This window comes from Callorhinchus milii, unplaced genomic scaffold, assembly GCF_018977255.1.
Source record: "Callorhinchus milii isolate IMCB2004 unplaced genomic scaffold, IMCB_Cmil_1.0 Scaffold2, whole genome shotgun sequence".
Taxonomy (NCBI): Eukaryota; Metazoa; Chordata; class Chondrichthyes; order Chimaeriformes; family Callorhinchidae; genus Callorhinchus; species Callorhinchus milii.
This window is the reverse complement of record NW_024704743.1, coordinates 53126890-53133219: the sequence shown is the minus strand read 5'-3', so window position 1 is coordinate 53133219 and position 6330 is coordinate 53126890. Positions and strand designations below refer to the sequence as shown.

General features: G+C 40.5%; 1 non-coding gene across 1 annotated transcript; it reads right to left on the bottom strand.

Moving 5' to 3' along the window:
• Positions 1–4400: 4400 nt before the first annotated feature.
• On the bottom strand, positions 4401–4472 carry trnat-ugu. Its single transcript has one exon. It is a non-coding gene; the product is annotated as a tRNA-Thr (tRNA).
• Positions 4473–6330: the final 1858 nt, after the last annotated feature.

The window sequence follows — 6330 nt, the reverse complement described above, 5'->3', positions numbered from 1 at the left end:
AAATATATTGGATTTGTACGCATTAGCTCAGTGGTTAGAGCACTGAGCAAGAGACCTGGGTTTGATTCCTGGCAGGACAAAACTTTGGCCAAGTTTCCTTACTCCACACGCCTCTGTTTACCTAGCAGCAAGTAGGAACCCGCTTTTCCAGGGGTAGTAATTCCATCAAAAAAAAATTGGTTACTCAATCCACGACTGTTTGTGAGACACTGCGGTGCGCAATTGGCAGCCAGGTTTTGTCCACAAAATATACAGTCCATTCAGTTTACTGTATATTCTGTGAAGCGTTTCGAGACGTCTCAAAGACGTGATAAGGCTCTATATCAAATGCAAGGATTATTATTATTATATTCAAAGACTTCCTCAGAAAGCTCAGCTCAATCATTAACAATTGAATAATGTGTTTAACAACAACAAGATTACATTTGTATAGCGCCTTTCACGTCGGGGAGGACGTCCCAAGGCGCTGGACAGAGAACAGCATTTCAGACCCGAGCTGGGGTTGTGGGTTAAGGGAGGGAAGGGGAATGGTCGATGGCATGGTCGAAGAGGAGGGTCTTGAGGCAGGACTTGAAGGAGGCTAAGGAGGGGGCGAGGTGGAGTGACTGGGGATTGGAATTCCAGAGGTTGGGGGCAGAGTGGCTGAAGGCTCTCCCACCAATGGTGGGGTGGGTGGGTCGGGGGATGTAGAGCAGGCCAGAGCCGGCTGAGCGGAGGGAACGGCTGGGTTAGTAGGGGGTTAGGAGGTTGCAGAGGTAGGGTGAGGCGAGGCCATGGAGGGCTTTGTATGTGAGGACCAGGATCTTGAACTGGATCCTCTGAAGGAGAGGGAGCCAATGGAGTTGGGCGAGAGTGGGGGAGATGGGTTCATGGAGTTTGGTGCGGGAGAGGACATGGGCTGCAGAGTTCTGGATTATCTGCAGCCTGTGGAGGGAGGAGTTGGGAAGGCTGACAAGCAGGGCGTTTGCATAGTCGAGCCTGGATGTGATGACGGCATGAACAAGGGTTTCAGCGGCCTGAGGGGTGAGGTAGTGGTGGAAACCCACAATTTCACGAGATTTGTGAAATTTCAAATAGCTTCCGTAATAATAATACTACTTACACTTGATTGAGTTCCTTTCACATTGAGAGGACATCTCAAAACACTTCACAGGAATTATTAAGGTGTAGTGATTGTATTGTATGGGCATCGCAGATTGATCTGCAAATTATTGTTTACATATAACCTGTGAAGGTTATATATAACCCTGCAAAGCTAAATAGTTGACCTTAGAGCAGCACTGAAAATGCAAAACCTGCTTCAAGTGCTACATTGATTCCAAATGTGTTATCTGGCACGAGAATCACTCAATTTTGTTACTAGCAAACTGAGAATTAAGGAAATGTTGAGGCGTTATTTGACCATCTTTAATAAAGCTTTCTGTTGAATTTACTCACATTTTTTACACAATTTTCTCCTTTTTTTGGATAATTATTATATTATATATCAGTTGCCACTGTTGACAGAGAACAGTGATGGAAAGAACTCGTCACTGCGGTGGCAGAGCGATTACAGAAGATTATGAAATGTTGAGAAAATATATAAATATTTTCTACGCAAGTCGAGGCTTGTGGGAACCCTAGAGTGTGCGTTGGGTACTGCTGGAGGCTAACCAGCAAAAAACCTACAACAATTTTTAAAAAATTATAAATTGACGCAAAAAATGTAGGTAAATTCATCAAAGAGCAGTAAAAGTCTGCTCATGTTAAAGATGGTCAGAGATGGTCAACATTTCCTTTACTTTCAGTTTGCTAGCAACAAAATCAAGTGATTGTGGTCCCAAATAACTGAATAAAATAACAGCTAAAATTGCATTGCTTGCCATTAAAAGCACTGGCTGGCAAGCTTTTCCACTGCTTGTCAAGCTAGGACAAATGTTAGGGCTTTGGTTTCAGGGTTAACAAGAGCCGAGTGTAAATAATCCCGACCCTCAGTAACTGGTTTGCCCTTCCATTTTAGCAAAGAGACCCTGAGGAGCCTGCACCAAATAATCTCCAGAATTAGGTAAATGGGATACATCCCTCCAGGTAGAGAGAGCCCATTACATTCCAGACACAGGAAAATGTCCCTGTGTAAGTGACATTATATATGGAATAGTATCATCATAGATCAAACATCAGTTTGGTTTGGATAGTCTTAAGCATGCTATTTCTGCAAGTGTCAGACATCTTGCTGACCAAAGAAAAATCCAATAATATTCACCTACGCACTTTTCCTGGTGCTGACCACTTGGACAGCAATAGCAATACAGATATCCAAAAAGCAAACCAATAGAGATATCCAAACACACATGACTAATTCAGGTGAACAAAAGATTTACCTTGAAAATTCCTCCCCACATCCCAAAGGCAATCAAGCAACCTCCAGACGAGGACTAAGACACTATAATAAATAATTCATGAATTTGTTATAACACTTTTCACATCGAGAGAACAGCTTAAAGAGTTTTGCATTATTTACTGTAAACTACAGTGACTGTATATTTTGTAGGTGAATGTCAAGCTAATTTGTGCACATGAACAGTCATGAAGTGAATGACAAATTTTCTCTGGGGGATTGTTGGCCAGGACACTGGGAGAAACTCCCTTCTCTTTTCAAATAGTGTTGCTGTGTTTGCCTAAAAATACAATTATATTTTACATTAATCCTGTGAAGTGCTTTGACATTTCCCCCTCAAAGGATTTACTGTCAAGTGCGCAAGTGCAGTGACTGGATTTTCTTAGGCTATTGCGGCAATCAATTTTTTGCACACACTAATGTCCGGCAAATAGCTATGAACTGGAATGACCAATTTTATCTGGGAATTATTTGTCAGGATACCGGGACAAACTATCTTTTATATAAAGAAAAGATTCATGATATGATGCGCAAGTTTGCTTCCAGCGATATTACGACACAATGGATTGTGCTGTAAAACTGATTTTTAGAATCTCATTTGGTTTAAATTCTGGGAAAATTCTCCATTAACTAAATAATTTGAAAATACCAGAATTTCAATGTGATCAAGCTGCTGAAAAAATCCAAGTTCTTCTTTTCTCCACCCCACGCTAAATTTCATGCTTAAACGACAGAGGCGATTGGGATTTACACTTATCCTTTACAAACAGGAGACAGTGTTGTTGCTGTGTTTGCCTAAAAAATACCAAATAATTCCACTTTACATTAACCTGCAAAGTACTTTGAGATGTTCCCCTGATGTGAAAACCATTTTATCAAATGCGAGGATTGTTATTATTACTGTAAGAACCAATAAAATAATTGAAACTCAGTAATACCGAATGTGTTATTTTTGAAAAGCCCACAAGTTACTTTTTATTTTTTAAGTTAAGTTTTATTTTTCTCTTTTAAAGCTTTGTTCCCTTTTCTAACTTTGTTGCTTTTGGGTTGGCTTCTGAAAAATGATTTAGCTGCTAATTTTCCTCAATTATTTTGACTTGGAGACCTTTCCAACATCAATGCTTCAAACCTGGGATGACTGCTGATGGTCCCATGCTGCCATTCACAGTGTTTATGTTTAAATAATGATATACTTATGGCCCTTTGTTTTCCAGTAACAAAGCAATTATAACAACATTAACTGATTTGGAAAAAAAATTATCCTGCTCTGTAAGTGTGTTGGGCAATAGTTATTAAACTTTCTTTGCAAGGTGTAATTCGATCCTTTAACAAAAAAGTGCCCCAGAAATACAGATTGGATAAAATCGTGCTCCAAATATTAATGTTTCAAATTAATGACACTCGTTGCAGGCTGTCAAGTAGCCTAAGCTGATACTGCAATGCAGTGCTGACACTTTACTGCAATCTCAGAGGTGCTGTCCTTCAGATGAAACGTTAAACCAATATCCCATCTGCCTTTTCAGGTGGACGTTTAAGATCCCATGGCACTATTTGAAAAGAGAAATAGAATTTCTCCTGGTGTCCTGGCCAACAATCCCTCAAATAAAATTGGTCACTTACTCATGGCTGTTTGTGGGGCAATGCTGCGTGCACATTGGCGGCCCCATTTGCTCCAGGAGTCCTGTAATGTAGAGGTTAGAGCATTCGCCTTGCATGTGAGAGGACCCTGGTTCAATTCCCGGGTAGGGCACAATCCTAGGCAAGTTTCCTTACTCCACACACTTAATTTAATTTTAATCCTTGCATTTGATATAGCATTTTTCACGTTGGGAGGACGTCCCAAAGCGCTTCACAGAATATACTGTAAAGTGAATTGACTGTATATTTGTGGGCGAACGCGGCAGCCAATTGCGGACAGCAGTGTCCCACAAACAGTCGTAGATTGAAAATGACCAATTTATTATTGTTTTGTTTTGGAGGGATTATTATTAGGCGTGTGGAGTAAGGAAACTTGCCCAAGGTTTCGCCCTGCCTGGAATTGAACTCAGGTCTCTCGCTTACAAAGCGAGTGCTCTAACCACTGAGCTACAGGACTCCACTTCCTGATAATAATAATCCCCTCCCCACAAAAAATAATTATTTGGTCACTCAATCCATGACTGTTTGTGGGACACTGCTCACAAAGTCAATTCACTTTACAGTATATTCTGTGAAGCGCTTTGATGCATCTCAATGACGTGATAAGACGCTATAAACAAATACAAAGATTATTATAAAATACACAGAGTCACACAACTTTGCGGTATATAATAATAACCCTTGCATTTGTCCTTTCAAGTCAGAAGGACATCCCAAAGTGCTTCACAGATTAGATGTAAGTGGAGTGACTTTGGGTGAATTGCGGCAGCAATGTCCCACAAACCGCCATGAAGTGAACGACCAATTTTCCTGATTTATTTATTTTCTAAGCTCAGAAAACTTTCCCACGTCAATTTTCAACACTGGGATAATTACTGATGGCCCAATGCTGCCATTCACAGTGTTTATGTTTAAAATAATGATATAATTATGGCCCTTTGTTTTCTAGTGACAAACCAATTATAACAATTATAACAACATTTGCACCAATTTGAAAATATTTTTGTCAACGTCTATAATCGGGTGGGCAATAGTTATTACGCTCTCTTTGCACCCTGGGAGCATTTGATGATTTCATCCTTTACAGAAAAGGGAGGGATTGTTGAATAGAACTCTGGGAAAAACTCCTTTTTCCTTTCGTACAGTGCCAAGGGATCTTTAACATCCACCTGTATGTTTGATATAGCACCTTTCACATCAGGAGGACATTCCGAAATGCAAAGGAGATACTTTAAAGTGGAATGAATGTGTTTTTTAGGCAAACAGGTATAACAGACTAGCTTCCAACTCTAGTCCTGGATTTCATAAATGTCTCACTTCTTCCATGCTGGACATATGATAATTCTTCCATTTGCAGCCAACTCATTCTCAGGATTAACTGATTAACTGTTCTGTTATTGTCACAGGGTGGGGGGAAGCAACACACACTTCTTCTACCCACTGCTATTTCATTGTCATTAAAGGCCGTCACACTTGCAGATTCAAATAAATATTACAGGCTAGTTTATTGTAACAGACATTTCATTTTAAGCACTGCCATTGCTGTATAAAATGAGCACAACTCGCATAAGCTAATAGAACAGGGGTGATTACTCAGCAATGAGATGCATGTTGGACTGAGGATCAGGGGGTAGGGGACAGTCAGACAGTTATCAAGATGGACTCCCTTCATTATTGAATGCAATTTCCCTGTTAATGTAAATGTGGCCATGTCCTGTAGATCCTGCTGATTATTAAAAGCCACCTACTGGCTCCCACAGACGGTTGCAGGAGGAGGATTCATCACTTTGGTTCCAAGTGGTTGGACCTGCAGGCTGGACGACAGGAGGTATGACTGGAATTCTATTTGAACAAATGTTAATGTTGTAGAACTCTAGTCAATTAGATGTTGTCATCAGTGACTTGATACTCTTCAAAGATTTTTGTCCCTTTTCCGATTTTTACTCTTTCCCTTTGCCCCCCTTTGCATATGTTTGTGACTCCTTTTTCATTTTACTGGGCTATAGTAATAGGCAGCTGCTGATAAGTCAGCCTCTGATACTTGGCTCAAATGGCCATTAAGTGTGAATATTAACAGTGAGTGTTGGCAGGCTAGACCTCAGGAAGCACTGCAGCCAAACCTGATTCTATCATCACACATACACACTTTCTATCAGAAGTCTCTGTGTAGAGATGAGGCAAAAGAGACAGTCCTGACCACTTCACTCACAGTCCCTGCACTTTACAATATATCCTATGAAGCACCAAGAAGGTGTTTCAGAGCACTTCACAGGATTTACTGCAAAGTGCATTGACTATTTGTAAGTGAATGCAGT